This window comes from Mauremys reevesii, linkage group 1 (genome assembly GCF_016161935.1).
Source record: "Mauremys reevesii isolate NIE-2019 linkage group 1, ASM1616193v1, whole genome shotgun sequence".
In the NCBI taxonomy this organism is placed as follows: domain Eukaryota; kingdom Metazoa; phylum Chordata; order Testudines; family Geoemydidae; genus Mauremys; species Mauremys reevesii.
The window spans coordinates 133,696,402-133,712,914 of NC_052623.1; the positions used below are offsets into that span (position 1 = coordinate 133,696,402).

Consider the following 16,513-nt stretch of genomic DNA (forward strand, 5'->3'; position numbering starts at 1 on the left):
TTGAGACCCTGCTATTCTGCCTGTCTAACTGGCCCTGCATGTGTAACTGGAAGCATTTCAGAGAATGCCACCATGGAGGTTCTGGACTTCGATCTCCTCCCTAGCAGCCTAAATTTGGCCTCCAGGACCTCTCTCCTATGTCATTGGTACCTACATGTACCATGACCACCAGCTCCTTCCTAGCACTACACATAAGTCTATATAGATGTCTCAAGAGATCCGCACCTTTCCCACCAAGCAGACCAGTCACCATGCGGCTCTCCCGGTCATCACAAACCCAGGTATCTATGTTTCTAATGATCGAATCCCCCATTACTAATACCTGTCTCTTCCTAATAACAGGAGTTCCCTCCCCCAGAGAGGTATCTTCAGTGCAAGAGGATACCACAACATCATCTGGAAGGAGGGTCCCAACTATGGGATTGTTTCCTTCTGCTCCAGCTGGATGTTCTCCTTCTCTGAGGACTTCATCCTCCTCAACAGCACAGAGGCTGTCAGATTGGGGGTGGAACCGTTCTACTGTGTTCCGGAAAGTCTCATCTATGTACCTTTCTGTCTCCCTTAGCTCCTCCAGCTCAGCCACCCTGGTCTCCAAAGCCCATGCACGGTCTCTGAGGCTCAGGAGCTCCTTGCACTGAATGCACACATATGCCACCTGCCTATAGAGAAGGTAATCATACATGCTGTACTGGGTGTAATAAACTAGGTAGCCCCCACTCTGTTGCTGGACTTCTGTCTGAATTCTCTTTTTACTCCTGAAACTTGTTCCTTTGTTGTTGTTTTATTTGTATCATGGGGTGTTTTTGTCTTTAAGTTTAAAGAATGGTAAGTGTATGTAGCCCTCCCCCTCTCACACACACTCCTCCTGTAAACTCCCTCACAAAACTCCCATGTTAGCCGCTCCTGTTTGCTAGCTCCTCTGGTCACTTTGGAGTGGGCTTTTTAATGCCTTGGTCTTCCTGAGTAGCCCTGCCCCCTGGTTAAGGTTGATGGGTGCTAAAGAGTTTAGGGATCAAAGTGTCATTAAGAAGCTCTTAGCTTCTGCAACCACTTCCGCTATTGCAGATAGATGTCTTGTCATCTCTGGGTTGTGTAGAAAACTGAACCTCCTCCTGCTTTTGCTGATTTTTCATTAATTGCATGAGCAGGGCCTGAATCTGCTGTTGCTTCCCTTGTTGCCACTATATCACAGCTGTCTGCGGTGTCTTTGTGACTAGCAGGCAGATCACCTCCTCTATCTTTCCTTTATCCCCCAAACTAGATGGGCCACTTCAACTTTCCTCTTCACCAAGTACCAAGGATCCTCCTCACTCTTGCCTTATATCAGGGTCATTCAAGGTGCCCACTTTCTCCACAAGCTGTGACAGTTGGGTAGGTTTTCAAAATGTTGTTTGAACTTACCTGCCCACATAGGGGCATTGGATGTTATCTGACAATGACACCTAATTTTACATTGTATCAAGCACATCATTCTATGTCCTCAGAAGGAATTTCAGCAGGCTGCTGATAACCTCTCAGAAAATGACGGATGCAATGAAGTTTCGGATCTTTGCAAATCTTTACCATTATGGTAAAATTACTACCACAGCCATCTCTAGTTTGATCTCTGGGTGAGCAATTCTCTGCATTGGAATCAAAACTTCTCTCGCTTTTGTAGAACTGGTGGCTATGAATCCTTTCCAGCAGCTGTTCTTTTATGAATGGCTCTGTTTCTTTGGATAAGGTACCGATTGCCATGTTGTCTATACCTGGGTATAGGTGTGTAATGTGTAATCTGTGACTAACACAAACCATTTAAGATTCTGTGTTCAAAGGATGGAGCAGAAAGAAGAGCCCTGCACAGGAATTGTGAGCTCTCACACACAAATGTTCTTTGTCATTTTCATGTGGAGGATTGTGTTTGTTTGGAGGAAAAATTATCTAGGTTTCTTTGGAATCTTCTGCTGCAGATTTTCGCCTTGGTCAGAGTAACTGTCCCTTCTTGGATACCCATGGTGTTTGATATCAACTGCTGGATTATTATGATGGCTTTGACAGTGAGGGTTGAGGTTTCTCTGTAATCTCGGTGAGTAATTTTGCTAACGTTCTCCCCAATAACTCCCCATCAACAAGTTTGCAGGCATAAGATATCTGTTTAGGATGAAAAATGGCTATTCATGAGTGTGACATGGTTTGCTGGTAGCCACTAAGCTGAAATCCATTGCTCATCACAAATGAGGGTCAAACCTCTAGACAATGATCCACTTGCTTGGTTAGCAGGACAAGGATCAACTGGCTGGTCTGACTCTCAACCCTATGCCCTAGCAATGCAAAGGTCAGCATGCTGGCAACAAGCAGAGCATAATTCACCCTCTGAAGAGCCTGTAAGTGCTGCCTGACATAGGTAACACCACTTAGATTTAAGCCAGGTGTTTTCAGGACAGTTTTGTCATGCCTGATTGGGGACAGAGGAGTGTGAAAGAGAAGCACTGCAGTGGCAGATCCAGGTGGCTGAAACAACCATGCTGCTAATTATCCACTCCAGAGGAGGAGGAGGAGGGGCAAGATTATAAATTGAAACTGCACAAAATCAAATAAAATAAATATTTTAAAATGAAATGGTTTGGAGAAGCTGAACTGCCAACCTGTTCCACTGCCAGATGCAGAAGGTCTGGTGGCCTGAGCTAAAGGGTGCACTTTAGTCCTAGTGCCTCCAGGAACAACATTGGACTGCCTCCAAATTCCACAGGTGGAGACCATCAACCCCTGAGTTGTGAATGAGGAGACAAGCTGTGCAACAGGAAAAAGGAGACAAATAATTTTTTAAAGAAAGAATGGAATAACAGTGCATTAATTGCTGAAATAATTGTGTTAACAATCAAGTGTCTGGTCCTGCATTCTGTGAACATCCAAACCTCCTATCCCTGCACTGGCTGCAAAGGAAGTTTTGGATAAACAAAGTATTCATGATCCGGCCACTTTTGTTTACCTGCTAAAAGACCTATTATTACATCTTTCAAATGTATAAACAGTAAATCCATTCTCATTGAAACTAACAATATATTTGAAATCAACATTTTGGCTACAAAAAGCACAGAATTTACATATTGTTATTACCATTCATTGCAGTTACTTAAGCTTGCTTTTTCCATTAGCCACCCCCACAAACATCAGTAAGCAAAAGCATATGTTGGAATAATAAATATGTCTTTGCTGGCAACAGTTATTATATACACTAACCTTTGTACAAAAACCAAGAAAAAACAACAACAAACCCAAGCTCAATGATGGTAAAGAATTGTTTTTATGTACTGAAGGGTATTTTGAAGACAACAGATTTGTTTGGATTATTAAATTATCTAACCAGTGCAATGTGCGCCTTCTGTCCAAATCCACACCTGGGGCATCACTACAAGCAGAGATTCTTGATCTCATTGACAGTGCTCAGATCAAAATGAGATCTCCTGAGTGGCTTAGAACCCCCAAAAAGCCCCTGGCTATAAGTAATCACTACAACAAAGTATAAATATTGTATTTAGCCTAGAGAGAGCCAAGAATTTAGGAATATGATCCATAGTTGGAACAGCAGAGAATATATTAGAAATGTAAAACCAAAGCTAGAACAAAAACTAAACAAAAAAAAAAGTGAAGGGGAGAAATGTATTTTCTAATGAACCATTCAAAATGCAATAACAGTAATTGTCAGTCAGGAAAGTTTAAAATGCCAAGGTCCTAAGAATGTTTTTTTTTAAGAAGTTTAAGAATTTATGGACACAACTAAACCAAAGTTCAACCAACTGGATCACATATTTACATGGTCAGGATATACAAATTTGTACCCACATGGCTTTTCCATAAATTCTGTGTCCCAGTGTATGAGATCACTAAAGAAAACTCAGATTCTGCTGAGAATGGCTGAAAAGTATGCAAAAAATCTTGGCCAGTTCTCAGCTGTCGTAAATCAGCATAGCTCCATTCACTACAATGGAATGTCATTGATCTATACCCAGCTCCATGCACGTTATTTCAGGGTAAATTAAATTACTTTAAATAAACAAACTCCAAAACACGTGGAGCCTGATCCTGCAAACACACTTTTATGCATGTAAGCAATCCCACTGATTATATTTTCTCAAGCACATAAGTGTATACAGGATCTTAGATGGCAATTAAAACTTTAAATTAAATTAAAACTTTTCTGGGGCATTTAAAAGTTTACATTTCCTTTACTACCTTCTTACACTATTCAAACATTTTCAAAGGAGCCTGACATATTTTAAAACAGAAGAGAGAAAGAAAACCCCTTTAAGCATTTTTATTCTTTTTGATAGCAGGTAATATGTTTGAGAGAATTCCAAGCTACAAAAATTATCTCAAATATGTTTTAAATGATGTCCCCAAAATAGATTTTTTTAAGTACAGCAGGCAGAAGGGAATGTAAGTGAATCATGCTTTCACTGTAAGTATTGATGTGAATTTAAAGGATAAATATGTAATAGGAAAAGTTCTGATTAACTTGGAAACTTCTCTTTTCTCTCTCTATTTTTTCTCCATGCTCTTTTTGTCTTCTACCCTGTCCCAATGCTTTTTTCAGGCCCATTTTCCACAACTTTAATTAGCCAAAACTCCCAATTATTTCAAAGTAAGTGTTGATTGAAAAAGATCTGAAAGATCAGCAGCTACAATACAGCATTCTGACGCTCTCTCACTGCAATAGTCAGGGCAAGATTTGGTATCTTATTCTCCTACTAGTGTGATGATCAAAAGCTCACAAAGTGTCTGCCTAACTCTGCTCCCATTAAAGTCAAGGGGAGTTTTAACATTGACTTTAATGCAAGCAGAGTTCGGCTAAGGGCGAGCATTTTTTGAAAATCCTACCTTCGAGCTATACTTGTGTAAAAGTGGAATAAATTATAGGAATTGAGCTGTTCTAATTTGAGTCCATATTCTGAGCAAAAGCGCTCAGCAATTCTGTGGTTCCTAAATTGTGAAGTTTTTTGGGAGCTTAACCAGAGCAGTTCCATTTTGGAACCTTGTTCACCACTGTGCTACTTCAATTTAAAACTAAAGTTTCAGAGCAGTGAATTGGGGCCTAAAAAATAGAGGGACAAGTTAGGAAGCTTGACAGCCAAGACAGCCAAGGGAGGCTATGATGGAGAGTACTACCATCCTCAAGGACTGAGGGATCAGCTTAGCAAGTGCCAACATCAGTTGGATGAATTAAGTACCTCACAGGGGAAAATCATGAACCAGATAGTGGCTTTAGAACAACAGTGAGCCCAGGTTTGGAAGGAAGCTGAGAATGAGAAGCAAAAATTTTTGATCCTACAGAAAGAACTGCCCCAATAGGGAAAAGTACCAGGGAAGTGAAAGCAGTGAAGACTCAAACTGAATCTTGAACTAAACAGGGTACCCAAAGAGAGGCCCACCCTCAGCAGGGGACCATGGAGACCCAGACTCAGCAGGGTGCCCTGAAGACCCAAACCAAAACTCAAATCCAACAGAGTACTATACAGATGCAAACAGAGTCTCCAGATTGGACTCCCCATTAAACCAGCTAGCATGGGGATTCAAATGGGGCAACATCAACAAATAGAGGTCCAGAAGAAGGTCCACGGGTGGAAAAAGGGTTCCAGTATAGGGAAGAAGGTAGCAGGTGCCTGTTTTATGGCTCCTGTCCTGAGGCAGGGGAGCTTGAAGAATGATTGGAAGCAGCAGAACATGAGTTACAGAACCTCAAGCACAAGAGAGAGCAACTCATGACAGGTCTCCAGTTATAATAATAATAATAATAATAATAATAATAGGAAATATACCAATCTCCTAGAACTGGAAGGGACCTCAAAAGGTCATTGAGTCCAGCCCCCTGCCTTCACTAGACAGGACTAATTTTTGCCCCAGATCCCTAAGTGGCCACCTCAAGGATTGAGCTCACAACGCTGAGTTCAGCAGGCCAATGCTCAAACCACTGAGCTATCCCTCCCCCTTCACCAAGGAGAAAATAGAACACTTTTCATGGTCCACAGCTAAGACTGCGAGTTTGTCACAGAAGTCACAGATTCCATGACTTTCCAGGACATCCATAACTTCTGCAGCAGCTGGTGTGGGCAGCTTGAGCAGCCATGGGCCAGCTGCACCGGCCACTGCTGGAGCTGTCTCAGACCACTGCCCTGCACCTCCCCACCCAGCACTAGCAGGGGTCCTGGGATATGCGCTGCCACCCATCCCATCCCCAGCAGCAGCAGGGTCCCGGGCCAGGAAGTTCTGGGCAGCGTGCCACCGTGCCTGCCCCCCAAGCACCGGTGGCACCCCAGGCTGTCCTCCCCAGAGCACCCATGGTGCCCCTGGGCCACCGCCTACCCCAGAACACCCAAGATTTAGTCAGGGGTATATAGTAAAAGTCATAGACAGGTCACAGGCTGTGAATTTTTGTTTACTGTCTATGACTTTTACTAAAAATACCTGTGACTAAAACGTAGCCTTATCCATGACCTCAAGACTGAAATATAAACTCTGCACACACAGAAGGACAGGCCTATGCATGAAGGGATCGTGAAGTCCAAGTGGCAAAGATAAGACTGTGCATTGCTTGTACCCAGTGAGGCTGGGGATATGACCTTGACCCCAATACATAAGACTCAGAGCAACTGGGATCATAAATTTGTGCTTTAGAGACAGTGCTAGGGTCCCCGGAACTGGGAGAACACTCTGATACCTAGCAGACTTTATGTGAAAAGCTGTAAAAGGCATTTGTAATATGTTAAAAGACTAAGGGGAATGGTTTGATTGGTCTGGGGAAATTTGGGGGTTCTGAAGAGTTATAAAAAGAACAGAGAAAAACATGTTTTGTATCCCTGAAAAGGGTGAGGTATAGCACAGGCTATCTGGTCAGAGCAGGTGAGCCCAATCCAGTCAATTAAAGAGGTCTGGGCTACCCCCAGGCTTATAAAGGGCTGCAAGAGAACAGGAAATGGGAGGGGAAAGGGAGTGATTGGGACATGGTATGCCTGGGGAAGAGAAGTAATGGTAGTGTGGTGCTAAGCTCTCTGGCAGAGTAAGGGGCCAGGTGGTCAGGGAAGCAGACCTGGGGTTACTGCTCAAAGAAGGGTACAGAGCTGACTAGAAGTGGGAAGCTACCAGGAGTAGAAGCACATGAGACTCTTGGGAAGGGTGGTCCTAAAACCTGAGAGAAAAGGAATGAGTTTGTTTGTTTGCTTGCCTGTTTTAAGAGGATAAACCTTCTGAAATGAGACTGGACATGCCAGTGGGTGTTTGGAAGCTGGTAAGAAGCCCTGCATCATGACACCAGCTTTCAATCTAGACTCTTGTGTACTCATTATAGAAGCAAGCATACTTGGAAGACAAATTTCTAAAATAACATAGTACACATAATTTCAGTTCACTTTGACAACTGTCAGCTGCCTTAAAAAGCGGGGGTGGCAAAACCCACAAACATGACCACATGGAATCAGATCAGTGGTCTATAGTGGTGTTCTCAACCTTTTTCTTTCAGAGTCCCCCCTAGTACTCCACCCCCCGATGGTATAAAAGCTCCAGACCCTTGGGAGGGGGCTCTGGGCTTCAGCTTCAGGGGGACCTTCTGCCCTGCAGGGCTGGGGGAGGGGTTCAAGAGTTTTGCCCTGCAGGATGGGGGGCTCCAGGGTTTTTTCCCTTTGGGGCTGGAAGCTTCAGCTCCATGGGGTACTGCTTGGCAACCCCCCTGAAATGGCTGGCAGCCCCTCAGTGGGCTGATGACCCCCCACTGAAAACCACTGGTCTATAGGGACCCATATCCTGTATGTGAAAGTGGCCAGAAACAGCTGCACAAGTGGAAAGTGCAAACACATAGTGGCAATTATGATACTTGCAGAGGAAATTTCCTTCTACTTCCCATTAGGAGTTGGCTTATTACTGAAGCATGAATGTTTTTATCCCTTTCAAAACAAGAGAGTTACCAGAAGTCAAAGATCCTCTAGGCAATGGAAAAAATGTCCCAGGTAGAGAAGAATCTGTTGCCTTTCAAGACAGTTCATAAAAAAGATACAGAAAAGAGTAAAAAAGAGAGTTAACATCCTTTTCCTAGTCTTCCACCAGCTCAGAAGGCATTTTGGACTTTCTAGATAGCCCTCTTGAAGCAGGGACTCCTTCATTAAGACCAGGAATGCTTAGAGTTAACAGCCTGAGCACTGGAAGATAAGTTTAGTTCAGCATGGATTCTCCATTAACCTCTGATACAGTTTGGTATCCAGGCAGAACTCAACCAGGATATTTCATTAATTGATCTCTTCAGATTAAGGTTTCTGGTGTGAGGGGAAACAGAAAATGCTTTGGGAAGGGGCTCCCTCTTTGTGCGTGCCCAGCATAACGGGGCCCTGATCACTAGATGCTACCATGATACAAATACAATACCACTCCCAATGTTCTGGTGATCTCAGCTACTCTAGAGTCTCCAGGTGGTTGGGTTGGAGCCCTACAACCAAGTACCATAGAAACATGGGCAACATATCATAGCCAGGCACATTGGTTGTTCCATTTGAGTATCAGGTGCCAAGCTTAACCATGCTAACAAATTGGACAAACCTGTGGCAGACCTTTCTAGTTGCTGCTACCTCCAACAGGGCAAGGTTTGGAATTAATTCCCATGCCTATACAAGAACATGCTGCCATTGTTATGAGGAAAAGATTATTTTTATAGCTCCATAAACCTGTCTGTTCAAGTTCTTCTTCCAAAGTTTCAGGGAAATAGTTCTTCCATCATTTTGTTCTAACTTTTCAGTGCTGTGTCATAAACAGGCATTCCTAGAGCTCTAAAAATGTATCTCAAGCATATGAAATAAATATGCTTCTCTCCAAATTCAACCCACCCTAGTAGTCTTGTAAATAACAAGAATATAAATTAAACATTTTCTCTAAAGGGGGACTGAGACATATATTGTCTTAAGGTTAATAATTGGTTACTGGGGTGTTTCTACAGCTGGAAGAACTCTTCTGGTGGTCTGAGCTGAAAGGCAGAGCTCAGTCCTGAAGACTCCAGCAATAACATTGGATCGCCTCCGAATTCCATGAGTAAAGAATTTGGAGAGAAACTGCTAATAGAAAGAAAATGATTAGGTAAGAAATTTCTCATTCATTATGATCTTCTGAATGCATTTAGTAGCCTGTATTCTAATCTACAGGCCTACACAGTGTTATATCCAGAATACGATACTATGTTTTGTTTATCATACATCTTTACACCAATGTTCATTGGGTAAATACTTCTCACCTCAGTAGTTCAAAGCACAAATTAATGGTGAAGGATGCTGTAGAGAGCCTTGTTCCCAATCCTCAGCAGGTTTAAAATGAAGTCCTTTGGTGTACCATAGGGCTCTCCAACTATTTCCCCCTCTCCCCTTTCTCATTACCTTTTTAACTCAACAGAGGCTGATGAACTGACCTGAATTGTTAGTCCAGGTGATCAAGTTGGTTAAATAAGGAGAATTTGAACTGTTTATTCATAAAAACAGAAAAAATGAATAATTGTTCTCTTGTTCAATCATTAATGAAGGATAATTTCCATCCTAGTATGAAAATATTTTTTTAAACCTTTATCCATAACCAAATAAATGAGCAAGTCCATTTAGCTGTCTGACATCAACCAAAAATGCTTTGGTTAGAATAATTATAGTGTAAAGGATAAGGACATATCAGAGCTAAAGATTTAACAGTTTAGCATATTCAGTGAGTGGTGCTCATAAGCCACAAAGTGAAAACTTATTACATAAAATGAATTATGAGGAATGTGAAAAAATAAAGACTTGCTGATTTTTCTCCTGCCCAGGCAGATGCTGACTTGTACTTACTGACATATGATGACTTTATGGTTATCTGTGTGGAATGAGTTTCGTTATCTCATTCCAGTTCCTTGTGGACTGTGACATTATATGAACAACCACTACAACTAGCATTAATTGCCATCCTTGTTAATCAAACTCACTGGAGAGAGATCAAGAGGTGAATGAGTATGAATAGAAAAGACAAATGTACATGGGTACTCCTGGAAATGGTCTCAGCAGATCAGAATAGAAAAACAGTGGTGGAATAGTATTAAAAAAATTAAAGGGAGGACTTCCATGTCCAGAGCTGTAATGAGCACACTTCACAAGCACCTAATTCACAGACAAAATTCTAAGTTATTTTTTAAAAGCTTTTCTGATCTAAATAGCTATTTCTTTTTTATTATTCACTGTTCACTTTACTACACCTTTTCTGGATATTGGGCAGAACAAATCAATGGTTTATCTCTAGTCAGAAGAGCCTACTGGGGAGGGGATGAGTGATTTGGTAGGTGCAAATTACTTCTCCTATTGGAATGCTTAGAAGATATAACCAGGTTTCAGGTTTCACTCTGAGTGGAATAAATTAGGGTTAAAGGTTACCAGCAAAGGTTTTGGTGAAAATTAAAATATTGTTGGTAAGATCCCAAAAGAGGAAAGAAGACTATTACTGCTGTTGTGCTAAAAGTTAATTAATGCTATCTTTTAACAAAAAAAATGTGGCAATCATTAGTTTCCTCAGATTCAGAGAAATCTGATCTGAAATGAGACTGAGTGACAGCACTTTTTTCTGGAGGTCTTTGATCCATGGTAGCATCTTCCCCTCCCCTTCCATAAAAATAAAAGTTTAAAACATATTTGAATCAGCATGTATTTACTCCCAAATTGCCTGTTGACTACTGGTATCTTTAGTAATATTTCTAATGCAAGGGATGAGAGCCGTATCTATGGGAATATTTATTCATAGAAATTTATGCAAAAGATTCTATTTGGTTTATCCTTTAAATAGCTAATGTTGATTTCAGTGATGTCTCTAAGGCAATGAATTAGAGCCTTATTACAAGGGCAATCTCTCCCTCCCCCTGACATATATAACTTTTGATTTAGTTTTGCCTTCAGTGTGGCTTTTGATTATTAGAGATGGCCAGAACATGGAAATCTTTCCATCAGAATATTCACGTTTGCGGGGTGGGAGAATCATCATCATCCTGAATCAGGTGGGAAAAGCCAAATGTATTTATTGATTGATTGGGGGAAGGGATTTATATCTTGAGAGATCAGAAATGGAATTTTTTGGCATACCAGCTGCCTGCCTGGAAGGTGAAACAGGCAGAAAGTAAAACTGACAAGAGCTTTCCAGGCAGGCAGCGAGGAAACCATCATCTTGATTATCCTGACAAAGAAATCCTGTTAGACTGATGGCCTTATAACCTTTTGTCCAGTCGTTAGGGCACTCTCTTTGGATGTGGAAGACCCAAGTTCAATTTCCCCCCTGTCTGATGTGGAGAAGTGATGTAAAGTTTTATCTCCCATCTCTCAGGTGAGTGCCCAAACCAATAAACTACAGTCATTCTCCCTCTCAATCTGGCCCAATGAATATTTAACTATTTATATACACTGGAGCAGCTTCAGCAGGAAAGATAGGTGGTGGAGTGCCTAATTTGAGGATCCTGCCAATGTGCTGCTCTGATCTGCTCTGGAGTGTCAGGACTTAGGCAGCTTTACACATGTTCAGCAGCTGAAAAGTACATGCCTCTGGGGTTTTACCAGTGGAAATGTAGGCACTTCCTGGGTTTGCTGGGAGCTAAGTAAGGGTTTTTTGAATGCCAGTGGTGCCTAAATGTTGGACTTAGGTGCCTAAAGTGGCAGCTAAACGTCTAAGACCCTTTGGGAATCTAGCCTTCTGTGCTTAGTATATAGTTAGTACAATTTGCTAACTATATACTAAGTGGAACTGAAATGAAATCTGTTAATAGGCTATTCTGTACTTTCCAAAGTACCTACCCACAAGACGCCTTTAATCTTACAATATATTTTGTGGAATCACATCAGCAAATAAGATATGTTCCATATGAAATAAAGAGTCCTCTGTTTCATCACTGTCATAAGAGAATATAGACCAGTGTTTCTCAAACTGGGGTCGCCGCTTATGTAGGGAAAGCCCCTGGTGGGCCGGGCCAGTTTGTTTACCTGCCCCATCTGCAGGTCCAGCCAATTGCAGCTCCCACTGGCTGCGGTTTGCTGCTACAGGCCAATGGGAGCTGCTGGAAGCGGCGCGGGCCGAGGGACTTACTGGCCGCCACTTCCAGCAGCCCCCATTGGCCTGCAGCGGTAAACCACGGCCAGTGGGAGCTGCGGTCAGCCGTACCTGCAGATGGGGCAGGTAAACAAACCGGCCCAGCCCACCAGGAGCTTTCCCTACACAAGCAGCTACCCCAGTTTGAGAAACACTGATATAGACAATGCTGTGTAATCACTGGAATCTTATGTCATTTATTGTGTGTTATTTACACAGATTATAGAATAGTCAGCTTGTAAATTGCCTGAAATGTCCATTCACTAAACTTTCATACTTTATCTTGTCTAGGTAGCCTGCTACAGTATCCACATCCACTGCAAAAGGTCAAACTCTCTCTCTTTTTCTCATTCCACTTTTCTGGAAAATCCCAACAAGTTGATAACCTTCAAAACACTTCAAAAATACACTAACCAGTCTATTATTTTCCCATCTTGTCACGGCCAAAGACAAAGGAAAATTGCTGCTAGGAAGGCTGGGATTAGTTTCTGATACTTTATCATGAAGGGCAGTGCAATATGACCATAGGGGAACTATGGAAATGACCCTTCCAGAATTTTTCTTGAGCTATTTCCTTGAAGACCCCAAAGGATAAAGCAGTGGCTGTCTATCCTAAAATCTAATGAAGCCATGAAGTGCAAGAACTGAAATGTAACAGAACCAGGGAAGATTACTATATTGACCATTTCAGCCACAAACTTGCTGTTGACAATGACAACAGATGGCAGGATCCAGTTTGGATAAAATAGGATCTCACCTAAACTTTCACCCAAAACTTAAATCAATTTTTTGTATGAAGTTCAAAGTTCAAAAAGTGTCTTTTTCTTTATTTATTTGTTTTCCAGTTTTAGGCAGATCTATTATTATTAGAAGTGCCAAAATATCACAGTTGTTCTAACTGTTCTTCATGTTCAAATGGAAATGTGAATTAACAGAAATCCTAGTTGTGAGCATTCCAACTCGATATTACAGGTTCCAGAATTCAAATCGTGCAAATAAAGCTCATATCATTATCCAAACATTTACCTGTGCTTTGCATTTACATACATTCTATCTTGGATTTTGAGGTTATGGGTTTTTTTTTTCTGTTTTGGTGGTGGGCAAAAGTTTGGATAAATACCTGGACACGTGTGTGTGTCTGTTTAAATTTTTTTTGTACATTTAGTTTAGATTTTTTTTAACAGCATCAATCTTAACATTTTATGGCACATTTTTTAGCAACGTGATTCTCTGTTTTGAGTCTTCACATTGTCCTACAGCAGCACTTTTTACACTTCTGTACTCAGCTAAGGTCTGATTCTGCAACTCTGAATATCTCACTGGCCTAAATGGGAGCCTTTACGTGAGTACCCATCTGTAAGATCAAGCTTCACTTCTCCATTTCAGGGATAAACCATCCTTATTTTTACCATTTCTTCTCCATCAGTGGCAGATCCACTTAACAAAAGCTGCAAGTAAAATCACACTAAATAATATATCCTTATTGGCATTAATAAGGCATATTTATTTTCTTATCCAATCGGGATCAGAATTCATTAAAACCTGTGAGGCTAGGAGTGTAGATTCATGGATGTGGATTCTTTTAAGCAATATGAATAGTATGCTCACTACCAAGTCTGTGCCATTGTCCTTTTTTCCCATTAGGGCACAGTGTCTTTTTGGTTGAAAAGAGTATATATAGTCTAAGTTAATGTTTATTTCCAGTTCTTCACTATTTTGAAGTCTTGCCTGCCTTGTTAACTGGCTTGTAGGTTATTTCTAATGGTATTAATCGATCCATTGCCAACTCAACAATTTGGAAAGATGTTCACTCAAAACATATAAACCCAATAAACCACAGCAAAATATTTCACAGAGTTCTGCTGTGCTTTGACAATGGAAAGGCTTGTTGTATTTGACCACCTACAGATTTAATGGAAATGAGCTTCATGGAAATACATGAGAACTAGAATCAGATGCTTACCAATTATCCAAGCATAATGTAGAAATATGGCCATATAACCCTGATATTAAACACTATGTCTGGACCAGAATGGCTCCAAAAGATTCCAGAAAGATAAAAGCAGGTCTGTGCGGGTTTAACTGTGCAGGAGACTAAAAAATAACAATAACTTCTTCAGTTCTTTTGATATGGAGACCTTTTCCATAATGGGAGTTGTTTGATTAATAAAGAATCTTTATCTACTGAGCTCCTTTGTATTGTCACGAGGAAAACAATGAAAATATAAAGAACATATTTAATCAATTTGTTCTAACCTAAGCAAATGCGCACAGACATTTAAACTCCAGGATAACACTAAAACTACAGAATAACTGGATCAGGATTTTTCTTTGTTTTTACTTTTTTGAACATTTTTGCTTCATTTTAACAAAAGTCTTTAGCATTTTTATAAATTAAACAAGAAAAAAACAGGAAGAGGTTTAACAGCTTATTAAGAACAATACAATGGATAATATTTAAGGCTGTAGTTTTGGTACAGAAAGAGAATGCTTTAACTTTTTTTCTGAATGGTTTCTTTCATCAATTTATAATGGAATTGCTTTTCTGTTCAAAAAGTAGAGAAGGAAATGTAATGACACCTGAAACAATATGATAAATAATAAAAGGAATGGCAGCTACAATAATGGTATTATTATTACAGTTATTATTATTTAATATTATCATTATTATTTATAATATGTTCGTAGCCATGGGTTCCAGTAACAATCAGCAGCTGTTTTGTGTGAGCTGCTGTATAAACATGGAAGTAGACACAGTCTCTGACTTTGAAGAGTTCACTATCTAAGGAATATAAAGAAGAAATAACAAAGAAACATTTCAAGTAGGGGAGAAATAAAAGTGTACTCATCAGCAGTGAATGAAATGGAGGAAGATATCAAGTTCAAGGATTGAAAGATCTTATTTTTTAAAGATAGAGCTTAACACATTGTGTGTGTGTGTGTGTGTGTGTGTGTGTTCGTGAATTGCACCTTTGTCTTTCTGTCAAACTCCCACTGATAATGAAAAATGGATGATAGGAAACAGAGATATTCTGAAATCTTCACAAACAAGCAAATTTTTGGTGGTAAGCAGGGATTAATTTAATGGCATTATCCTTTTTTGCTTTGTTTATGCCCTTCCCCCTTGTGACCATGGAAAGAGATCACCCTGACAGAGCAGGACCATTATAGTTTGCTACAGAAAAGTGTGGTGCAAGAGCCCAAGGAGGGGTTTTGTACCTTCTACATGACACAGAATAGCAAACCATGGAGGTTCACCTCACTGCTCAGATTGTTTTGTGGCTGGGACAGAAGCTAGTGGATTCCTACCTGTAGGATAGACCCAGAGGAGCTGGTGGAGAGGGCTCAAATTATAGAAATGTAGGCCTGGAAGGGACCTTGAGAAATCAAAAAATCCAGAAACCCTGTACTTAGACAATACCAAGAAAACCTAGACATTTCCTGACAGGTGTTTGTCCAACCTGATCTTAAAAACTTCCAATGATGGGGATTCCACAACCTCCCTTGGAAGCCTGTTCCAGAGCTAATAACCTTATTGTTAGAAAGTTTGTCCTATTATATATAATTATATATAATCTCCCTTGCTGCAGATTAAGTCCTTTACTTCTTGCCCTATTTCCAGTGGACACGGAGAACAATTGATCGCAGTCTTATTTAGAAGAGCCCTTAACATAGTTGCAGACTGTTATCAGGTTCCTTCCCCCCAATCCTCTTTTCGCAAGACTAAATATGCTCAGTTTTTTTAACCTTTACTAATAGGTCAGGTTTTCTAAATCTTTTGTAATTTTTGTTGCTCTCCTCTGGACTCTTTCCAATTTGTCTTCACCTTTTCTAATGTTGTGATGCCCAGAACTGGACGCAGTAGTCCAGCAGAGGGCTTACCAGTTCAGAGTAGAGTGGGATAATTACTTCCCATGTCTTACATACAACTCTCCTGTTAACACACCCCAGAATATTAGCCTTTTTTGCATCTACATCACATTGTTGACTCATATTCAATTTGTGATCCATTATAACCCCAGATCATTTTCAGCTAGCCAGTTAGTCCCCATTTTGTAATTTTGCATTTAATATTTCCCTCCTAAGTGAAGTACTTTGCACTTGTCTTTATTGAATTTCATCTTTTTTAATTCAGACCAATTCTTCAATTTATTAACGTCCTTTTGAATTCTAATCCTGTCTCCAAAGTGCTTGCAACCCCTCTCACCTTGGTGTTATCTGCACATTTTATAACCATACTCTCCACTCCATTATCCAAGTCATTAATGAAACCAGACCCAGGACTGATTCCCGTGGGACTCCACTAGATATGCCCTCCCAGTTTGACAGCAAACCCTTGATAACTACTCTGTGAGTATGGTCTTTCAACCAGTTATGCACCCACTTTATAGTAATTTTAACTAGACTTCATTTCCTAGTTTGC

General features: G+C 40.7%; 1 long non-coding RNA gene across 2 annotated transcripts; it reads left to right on the forward strand.

Annotated features, from left to right (window-relative positions):
* The first annotated feature begins 6,968 nt into the window (after positions 1 to 6,968).
* Positions 6,969 to 13,109, forward strand: LOC120384402. Of its 2 annotated transcripts, none has more exons than XR_005588861.1 (4): positions 6,969 to 7,261; positions 8,954 to 9,090; positions 11,237 to 11,334; positions 12,382 to 13,109. It is a non-coding gene; the product is annotated as an uncharacterized LOC120384402 (long non-coding RNA). The 2 variants fall into 2 exon arrangements; XR_005588868.1 differs by lacking the exon at positions 6,969 to 7,261 and adding an exon at positions 8,590 to 8,603.
* Positions 13,110 to 16,513: the final 3,404 nt, after the last annotated feature.